We start from the raw sequence: 10,033 nt of genomic DNA on the forward strand, positions 1-10,033 counted from the left end.
ACCATCACCTCACCTCAGGGCAACACCACTTCCAACGCAGGGGGGTTTCCTACAGCAACTGTGGGGTCCAGAAGGAAGTCACGTAATATTGCCCGGGCGCTGGAAGAAAAGACTTGTCCACTCGGAATTCTCCGTCCACCCGAAACGTCCTTCAGGAGTGAAGGGGAAATCAGGACATTTTCAGACGGAGAAAGCAGGACTGTCTGTCAGAGCAGAACTAGCCTAAAGGGACGGCAGAAGAAAATGCTCTACACAGAGTGGATGACAGAAGAAATCTTGAAACACCAAGAAGGGAAAAAAAGGACACAGTAGACGGAAATATGGGGGATAAAGGGATTTTTGTTCTCCCCTTGAACTATTTAAATTACACTGGACGGTTAAAGTAAAAATTGCAACATGGTGTGATGGATTTCCGAAAGCGTGACTAGGAAATGTCCGAGACAACTATAACCGGGAAGAGTAAAGGGACCTCATTTCAACAGGAGACCCTGGTCATTTATGTGTGTAAAATGTAGCACCTAGAGTGGCCACTAGAAAGCTATGCAGGAGACAGTCTCCAAAACACTAGAGATAAATCAACATGAATTCTAGAAGAACGCTCAAGACACCCACAGGAAGGCAGGAGAAAGGATTAAAAAAAAATAAATAAAGTAAAATCAAAGAGAAGAAACAGGACACAAAAATTAAATGATGGACTTAAGCCCTAACAAAAGGGATTATTTTTATACAACTGGTCACAATAAACCAGTGAAAATGCCAAACGCCAAAAAGGCAGGCAAAATGGAATAAAAATCTAGACTCGGAAACATGTTGTCTATAAGAAATTCATCTTCAATATAATAATAGAGGCAGGTTGAAAGGAAAAGGATGAAGAATGTCGCATCGTGCACATATCCATCAGAAGGAAGCAGTCCGTTATCAGGTAAAATAGACCTCCGGGCACAGACAACGTGACTAACACATGTATGTAAAGATACACATATGGTTTTATATATATATATATATATATATATATATATATATATATACAGAGAGAGACAGAGAGAGAGAGAATCCAACACATACACTGGATTCTCTTTATTCCTGGTCCTCACGTTCTACAGAGTCACAGTGAACACTGAGTGAGTAAACACTGAAACATGTCCCCCAGGGAAAATTGTGGATGTGCGCACGTGCACACAAACCGCCCCCCATAGATTAAAACCTCGGATCCTAGGAGCAGTGCATTGATTTTCTTTATTTTAGGAAAGAGAAAGGAGGGTTCAGAAGTGTTAAAGAGTTGCCTGAGGCCACCCCCTGCCCCCGAGCAGGTGTCAGAGTGGAAGGTGCCTCCTTTACACTGTGCTTTCCCGGCTGTCTGCTTCTCTGTCCATCTCCGTCTGAAAGCCAAGACAAGAAAGCTGTCCACGCCCCATTGTCACTCAGTCGGAAACACGTGCGCTGGGTGACGACTTTTCAACGCTCCGCGCGTGTCTCTGAATGAATGGCTTGAAGGCAGCGTAAGTATTAACTGTGGAGGACAAGTAAGTTTTAGTGAATAGGTAAATTTTAAATACAGAATCGTTGAATTACGTGCTTTTTCTTTTTTTTTAATTTTTTAAAAAATTTTTTATAAACATACAATGTATTATTAGCCCCAGGGGTACAGGTCTGTGAATCGCCAGGTTTACACACTTCACAGCACTCACCATAGCACATCACCTCCCCAATGTCTTTATCCCACCCCCCTCTCCTAACTTAGACTTCTAACCTGGGGAGGGGACTCTTGGGGAACACCTTCCTTCGGCACAGACACCCGAGCTGCCTCCCTTACATCACTCAGAGGCAGCACTGAGATGGGGATCTCGGGGGCCGTGGCCCCCCCGACCTGCGTTAGCTCTTTTCCCCGTCCCACTTTAATCTCACAGTATGCTGGGCAAATGTAACCTCACGCCCTCTCTTTCATTTTGATCGCTAATCCTTGAGCTTTAAAAAGAGATGTGCAGCCAGAGATCACCAGATCTAAGCAGAAAAGACGTAAGAGAAATTGTAAGGTCGGGAAAGTGGCGACTGGAGCCCTGGGGAAGGATCAGTAATTCAGGCAACAGAAGTAATGGTTTTATTAAAAATTCTAGTTAGCATCCTCAAAGGAATTCAAGAAAATGATGCAGATATGAAATTCCTTTCCAAGAAAAGATAGTAAGAAAATGAAAAAAATTAGGAAATTAAAATTACCCTTGGAAATATTTTTAAATATGAATTCAGTAGTTGAGCTTCAAGATGAGTTGAATGACTTGTTCAGGTTCTCTCACGGTCAACAAAAACAATAAAAGGCCAAACCCGGAAAATAGGTGACAATGCTGAATTTGTCCGAGCCCTGTGCTCCGCATACCAGTTATACTCGAGGGGTCCCCGGGCTCTTCTGTGTCTGCCATTTCTTAAAAATAATCAGTTCTAGATAAAATTTATGTCAAAGAAGTGTATTTGGGGATGGTATATTTTGCTCTGCTCCCCAGAATGAGGGAGTCCTTGGAATCCCACTGGAAAGAATGTATCTGAGTGTCTGTGGACTGGAATCACTCAGCATAGCCTCAGTTGTCAGGGACTTTCTCATCGTTAAATCGCTCAGGGGCGGTAAGAGGCTCAGCGCAAACACAGGGTCTGCATCAGATAACCTGAAGGCTGTGCTTCCCACAAACACGGTGCCGTTTTCCACAGAAGCACACGTATTGCAACAATGGGTACATCTGGCCGGACAGGCCGAGAGCAGGAGCTTGGAGCTTGGGGGCTTGGCTTTTCACTATAAGCAGATCAGTTCTATTTCATGGTTTACGTGTCATTCTGATTTGATGATTTGAAGATTTGATGTAAACAGCCTTAATGTCAAACATAGGATAGGATGGAAATCTTACCTTAGTCTTTGCAGCCGGAAGGTCTGGCGCAGGAACAGCTCTCTGTAACGCCTCCCAGTCCTCTAGATCCTCGTTTTCATATCTGTTCCTTAGCGATTAAGAAGAGAGATAAAACCCTTCAGCAAACACAATGGCATTTTAAAAATATCTCCTTCCCGGGTCCCCTTGCTTCCTGCGCATCTCTTTATTATACTGATGAACTGTGTTTTGTGAACTTGGTGCCTAAGTAATTAAACAACCCAGTGGACACCAAGGAAAACAAACATCTCCCGGAGCAGTGACGTCCTCGCAGCTGGGTTCCGGACTCGTTGTGATCAACAGCGATGAAGCAAGGAACGCGCATCCAGAACACTCGCGAGGTCAGGAACTGGGATGCGCAGGAGCTCCGCGTCGTTTCCCACTGCGTGGCATCCCTCCCGAGGCCACAGATGAACGTGCTGTTGTCGGAGGTAGCGCCAGGACACTTTTGAATATTGCCTGCAAGACATTTTGTAAAAGCATAAGGAGCAGTCTAGGTTAGGGAAAAAGTGCTGTGGGACTTTGACTCTAAACAGGGCCTCGCCAAGGGAGTTAGGTGACCTCAACAGGGCGCTTGCCACCTTCAGTTCACAGTAGCGCCCCTCCCCTTACACCCTAGACCTTTTCCACAGGGTCCCAGATTGACCTGCACTGGTCTGTGAAAAATAAGACGACAGGCCCAGGACGGGTGGCTTATCCTAAGTCCGATGTCACTGAACCAAGACTTGGAGGTTTGTCTCTCCCAGAAATGGAATCTTAAACCAGCCAGGCGGGAAATACCTGATCAGCGTTAGTCGGGTCCTCAGCCTGGTGGATGCCCTGTCATCCCCCAAAGGAAAGTCAACCAGCAACGATCAATCTGCTTTTCTGCCTCGTTCCCGTCCCCTTCTGCCTGCAAAGGTCTTTCATTCCGTACGACTCCTTGAAGCTCCTTTGTTTCTGCTACACTGCGTGCTTTCCGACTGGAATCGATTTTTGCTCAGATAAACCCTTGCTAGTTTTATATGCCTCCGTTTGACTTTTAACGGTTCTTAACGTCAAAGCTAAGTCGGCCCCGAGGGACGTGTCAGTTGCACAAACCCTAACCTCTGCCGTCCACGGATCCCGGAGACAGATCCACGCGGGAGCTAAGGCGGCTTGAGTCCGAGGCACCCGTCTGCACCAGCCTCTTCCGAGGCTGGGACCTAAGTCTGTACTGTCTGCCTTACAGAAGCGCCTACGCTTCAGGACCCGCCTCCCTCAGAGCCCAGCCAGCAGCTCGCAGTCACGTCAACCTCCCCTCCCGTCCCTCCGTCCCCAGAACAGACCTTTCACTTCTCTGCTCTTTTCTTCCTCTTCTCTTCTCTTCTCCTCAATTGGGTAGAACAGGCCACTGGTCTCTTGAGTCCCAGCTCAGGGACTAAAGGACTGGAAAATACAGAGTCCTGGACTTTCAGGGGTGTACTCCTCGCTCAGCAAATTGTATTTGGTGGTGACTTGGCGAGTGTTAAACATTAATGATGCCAAGGGAAATGGCACGTGACACCAGGGAGAAGGGACAAGCCATCTGGCAAAGAGGAACAGACACAGGGGCGCCTGGGGGCTCAGCGAGTTAAAGCCTCTGCCTTTGGCTCAGGTCACGATCTCAGGGTGCTGGGATCAAACCCCGCATTTGGCTCTGCTCAGCAGAACCTGCTCCTCCCCCCTTCCCCGGCTTCTCTGCCTACTTGTGATCTCTCTCTGTCAAATACATAAATACAGTCTTAAAAAAAAAAAAAAAGAGCAGACGCCAACAAATTCATGTGAGATCCATCACCCCAATGAGAACAACCAAAGGCCATTGGGCCTTGCTAGAGGCAGAAGGTCAGCCACCATCATCTGTGCCTGCAGACACTCAAAGGAGGTAAGAGAATGGGAAAACTTGTATCGGAAACAAGCCAGGTTCTAGGTAAACTGTCATTGGAGCTTGTTAGCACAGAGAAGCTAGAGGCAGGCTAAGTAGAAGGAAACCCGTTACGTGGGTGGTTCGGAAGTGTACGAGGGATGGAGGTGGGCACGTGGTGCTGAGTTAGGGGTCAGAGTTCTCTTGTCCTATACGACCTGGTCATTGGTGGTTTGCAAATTCAGTCTCTCAGGTGAGGACAATGGTGATAATAATGACAATAACAATACTTAAGCGATTAATGTCAAATCCTTTGCAGACCTTTGTTTAGGAGGAAAAGACTTTTTACTCTATCCTTCCAGGTTCTTAGGCTAGTGTATAGGCAAAGTAACATAGGACAGACAGAAAGGAGAAAAATTTAATCACGTGTGAATTACTCCACAAAGACAATGTGACCTAAGGACACTTGGGCAGTCAAAGGTCATGTGCCATCGGGAGCTAAGGAATGGGAGGGGGCCTGGCGCTTCAAAGAGGAGGGAGGTGATTCACAGGTTGATAAGAAGACCAGATGCTGGGTACTTAGGTATTTGTCCTGCCATATAGATAGGTCTTTCAGATAAAAAATTTTATCTTTTAGTCATAGTTCTCTTTCTGAACCAAGTCCCCTATCTTAATTCTTTCAGATAGTTTAAGGGAGAGGTAAATGTTCCACTTGAATCTGCTGGGTCCTGGTTGCCCTCAGTCCTAAGCAATTCACATGACAAAGTGGCACATTTGGGGGACACTTGTTCTAAACCCCTTCACCTTTTAACGTCGGTGATCTCATTAAATGGCACAGCAGTCCAGAGGGTGCGTCCGTAATCGAATCCATTTCAAACGTGGGTTAGCGGGGACTCGGAGACATTCATCAACCCCACGGCTTTGGAGAACCTGCACGGAAGACTCCGCCGTCCCATCATGGGCTGCAGCTAAGAGGATTTTCAGAGCTTGAAAAGATATATTGTGTTAAAGGTAACTGGATAAGGGTATGGTTCATCATACCCAGTTCACGGCAAAACTGGAGGGCCGCTTAGGGTCCACAGCGGGAGCCAGTCTGGGAGATGGTTGGCATCCCGCAGACAGACCAACAAATGCAGGTGTATTTCAATGTGTGTGAATTAACCTGATCTAATCCAATCAGAAGAGTGAGACTTACTTGCCTGCCGCCTGCAACTCCCCTAAATATGTATTAGTGTAAGCTCTCCGTCTTTGAACTAGAAAATTCATCACGTGAAGTCATTTCCCTTTGCCTCCCCATCCTGCCTAAGGCTTCATGGTCTGGGGTTACCGTTCCACCTGAGGGTAATTTTCACTTAGTAACGAAAGTGTTCGTTAAAGAGAATGCAATAGAGAGAGATGCCGACTTGGAATCGTGCGATGCGTCGGAGCCGTATTTGTCCCGAGGGTCAGTCCGCACTTGAACTTCCGGCAGGGCTCTTAAGCACACACATACCCGTTTATTTGAGTGAGACTTACCTTCGGGTTAGACCCCCCGATTATGCAGCCAAACGATGTAATTTGTGTATGCCTATGTAATAATGAAGTTACAGGAGACACATGATGAAGGACTTCGAACTGAGCGTTCTCACAGCCCATCCTCGAGCGCTACCTCCTGCTTTTCAACGCTTTTGAGCTGTTCCGCAATTCTGTGAATTGTAGGTAACTGCAGAGCCATGCAAATGGCCCTCGTGCCGAGACGGCGGGCGAAGGAGTTGTCGGGTGGAAATGCCACCAATTTCCTTCCCCTGGCGTGAAAGCCGCCCGGTCCACATCTCTTAAGCACATCCTTTCAGCCTCCTTAGTAGCCTTTCGTACGGCCTGTCCTTCACACACTTTTTCATATTGGTCCTTGCACCTTGCGAGCTCCTTCGTGAACTAACATGATGAATAATAACTCTTCCACCTGTTCACTTTGTATTTTTATGAGAACTATACCCCTTTCTTAAAAAAAATAATTACCTTTCAAGAAAGGGAATGTCATAGAAAGGGAGATAAAATACTTCCTTTTGGATGGAATTCCTTTTTTCTTAAGATTTTATATATTTACTTGAGAGAGAAAGAGCACAAGGGGAGAGGCAGGGGCAGAGGGAGAAGCAAGCTCTCTGCGGAGCCGGGGCCCTGGCTTGGGGTCCACTCCAGGACCCCAGATCATGATCTGAGCAGAAGACAGATGCTTAACCCACTGAGCCCCCGGGGGCCCTGGGATTCCTTTCTAAGTCTGTGCATTCTAAGGGTGTAAACCCTGGACCTGAGTCTGGATAGTCACAGGGAGTGAAAATAGCTGTGTTCATCCGTCAAGGAGTGAACAGACAAAGGGGTTAAGGCAAGAAGACAAAGAGCCTTCCTTTCATTAGGAATGCACGCCGTGTGATGAATGAATGGGCAACACAGCTAGAACCACCCCACCCCACCCCACGACGCGTCCATACCAGCCGCCTCGGAGACCTCAACACGCCTCATCCACGTTCAGTTTATGGCACGTTCGTGTCAGTGACCAGAGTTCAGTTAAGCAGCATGATACTCCTCAAGCTTGTGATACGGTTTTTAGAAATTCAAGACTTAAGGAAAATACTTTTTTTTTAGTACCAGCCATATATCTAGATGGGTTTTGATTTTATTTTGAAGTGACTTATTTTAAACAGACATTATAGGCTCGTGAGTATTGTGTTATTACTGATGTGTCACCTAAATTATGGGAAAATGAGGAAAAACACCAGTTTTAGCTTTTTGGTCAGAAACTTATTAGTGAGTACTTTTTCAACAGATAATAGAAATATTTGTTTCTGTGGTTACGATTTCTTTCAAGGTAGACTATTTTCAGATGTACAACATCTAAGAATGTATATTTCTTTAAAATAACATGGCAATTATTGAACATGAACAGAAATAAGAGTAAATTTCAAGTGACCCTCCCCCAGGGTGACTTCGACTATTTATGAGTTCAGACTTAACTGGGACTTTGTGGGTTGTATTCTTACATAAAAAAAGGATACACAGAGATGCACAAGAGTGAGAACTTCCTGCTGGTTGATCTGACCACAGACGGACACATGGGCCCAGTCTTGCCACCACAGATAACTTGACACTCTTACTACTGCCGTATAAGCCATGTTTTGCAAATATGGAACCAGTCTGCAGGGAAGACGATCATGTTGATAGACATTTATATTTTCCAAGAAAGGACTGACCCTGGCACGAGGCAATAATGGCTTAACAGTTGTGTGGAAACGTGCACCTTGTCTCATTGAGCAGGTGATAATGTGTAGGGAAGGGCAGTGTGGGGTACAGGTATCCACTTCATTATTTTTATATTTTTAAATATAATTTTCAAAACATCTTTGCAATTTCATTATATCACACCTCTCGAAATAACACCTCTCGAAAACTTTTTCCCCTCTCGAATTCCAAGAAGCATCTTGGCCAAGAAACCCAACAAGAAAGAAAATATCAAGGTCAACAGTTTAAAAAACACGCCTCTGCCTATCGGTGACTTCCTGTGGGATAGAAAAGACAGTTTTAACTTCCAAGTAGGCGGATAATCTGCATGAAAGTCATTTACTGTGATTCAGTCATCGCAGATTCATTTAAATCTTCATGGCCTGGACTTGGAAGGAAACAGGGCAATTGTAAAATTCAACCATGGAAGCATCAGGAAAGGCAATAATTCACCTTCTGCTTCCAGAAACTTCTCCCATGTTTAGAGGACTCCGTGGCATCGTGGAGACAGCAGACTGGTTTCCAGAAGAGCTTGCGTGGTCGGGTCACTGAATGGACTCATTACTCTGTCTCCTACGGATGGGTCATCTTCGCCTCCACCAGGGAGTTTGGCAGCAAACCCAGAAGTTAGCGCCTTCGAACAGCCCGATCAAAAAAATCAGAAACTGAATGGTCAGAGTCTGTAGCTGAGAGGCCAAAGCAAGCCGCCTCTGGTCTGCTCCTGGTTACAGAGAGCCAAGGGCAATGCTGTAATGTTTGGACTCAAGACAGTTTCCTTCCCTCTTCTCATCTGGGTGTTTGAGGCAGGAAGGTGGATCTTCCCTGGATTACTGGGGTTGTGAATATGGGGAGGGGCCTCCGGGTCACTATGTCCTTGGATGTGCCCTGGACATGGCGTGGTCACTGGATGCCTTGGTGGTCAGGGGCTTCACCGGGGCTTGGGCCCGCTCTTGGACTCGGGAACGTCCCTGGGCGGTGCCTGCCCTGGATCCTTCCTGATTCGGCTTGCTTCTCCCTCTTGCTGATTTCAGACCCCTGAGACCTAGCCACTCCTCCATCTGGCCAACTGTCCCCAGGTGCTTCGGGGTCATCTCTTCCAGCCCTGGGAAGTCCTGCAGCAACAGGTCCCACATGCTCGTACCCAGGCCAGCAGACAAAACCAGGTCACCATGGGGTCAGCCTGTTGAATAATTCATTGGCAGAATGTGTTTCTTTCTGTTATTTGGGGTTGACTTATTTTCAGGTTAAGAGCACATTAAAGAATGTCCACTTTATTTGTAGCGGCTCCCTGCTGTTGTAGCTGGAGGCCAAAAAGAGGCAAACTGGTGGGACAGAAGAGAAATGCATTCACGTGAATGTGTTGATGAATGAGAGGATTTCTTCCTAGTAGGGTTTTCCCATGGATATATTCTTCTCACTAATGAATGCTTGTTATAGGTCTTATTCACAGATAGTGTACACATTAGGAATGTGTTCTCAAAAACACTTTCTGTTATGTATGTATGTATCCTCAGTACGCTCTTGAGCGGGAAGAACATCATACGAGCGCATTCTGATGAAAAGGAATAGATTAATAAAAAGAGAGTCTTAAGCATTCATCCTGTTCAATGATCTTGTGAATATATCTCAGGGCTCTAGCCCTCTTTCTATTCTTAAGTCTCCAGAATCAGGGTCAGGGAGGCAGTGACAAATCAAATGTTCCTTAAAATACTATGAAGAAGGAAAAATGGAAACCAGTTAAAACTACAGGTGAAAGGACTTGGTGCAGTTTGGCACGGAGCTTGTTTGGCGAGTTGCCGCCTGGCCCTGCTCGGGAGCCGAGTTCGCCTAGTCGCCAGGAGCAAGGTGCCCAGGAGGGCCCTGTGGGCTCTTCCGTCGTATCGCATAGAGCAAGAGCTGGAAGTTTCCCTGGTCTCTCTCTCCCTTTCCTCTGGAGACGTTCCTGGGGTTCTTACTCTTCCAAGCAAACTGAAACCTCAGACCAACGGGGTGAAGTGCCATGGTAGGC

Source organism: Martes martes, assembly GCF_963455335.1.
Source record: "Martes martes genome assembly, chromosome: 14".
Taxonomy (NCBI): domain Eukaryota; kingdom Metazoa; phylum Chordata; class Mammalia; order Carnivora; family Mustelidae; genus Martes; species Martes martes.